General features: G+C 44.1%; 1 protein-coding gene across 1 annotated transcript in view; it reads left to right on the top strand.

Annotated features, from left to right (window-relative positions):
- LOC119585807 (alkaline phosphatase, tissue-nonspecific isozyme-like) overlaps positions 1–286 on the top strand; it is a gene marked incomplete at its 5' end in the record, with an annotated part of 89,217 nt that overhangs the window by 1,010 nt on the left and 87,921 nt on the right.

Below are 286 nucleotides of genomic sequence, written 5' to 3'. Positions count from 1 at the left end.
TCAGTCGACATTCTATCAGATTTCGCATAATCTCGCAGACTAAGAACGTCGCATTAACTCCGCGTTAACATCTTCCATCGCGAAATGCATGGAAAGAAAAGGAAGGAATCTCCAAGAGACTTAATTCCTGACACGTCGACTAACTTGGCAGAAGACTCTTGTTTCCGCCGGATGTCAGCTCCTTAAGACATCCATGAAGAGTGTCACTTTTCTTGAAGACTAGGATCTGTCATCACCGACGGACGGAGTCATATGAAGACTTCGAAACTTGAAGAGAAAAGCAACT

The sequence above is a fragment of the Penaeus monodon genome, chromosome 20, assembly GCF_015228065.2.
Source record: "Penaeus monodon isolate SGIC_2016 chromosome 20, NSTDA_Pmon_1, whole genome shotgun sequence".
In the NCBI taxonomy this organism is placed as follows: domain Eukaryota; kingdom Metazoa; phylum Arthropoda; class Malacostraca; order Decapoda; family Penaeidae; genus Penaeus; species Penaeus monodon.
The sequence above is the reverse complement of the archived record's forward strand: the minus strand, read 5'-3'. Positions and strand labels throughout refer to the sequence as shown.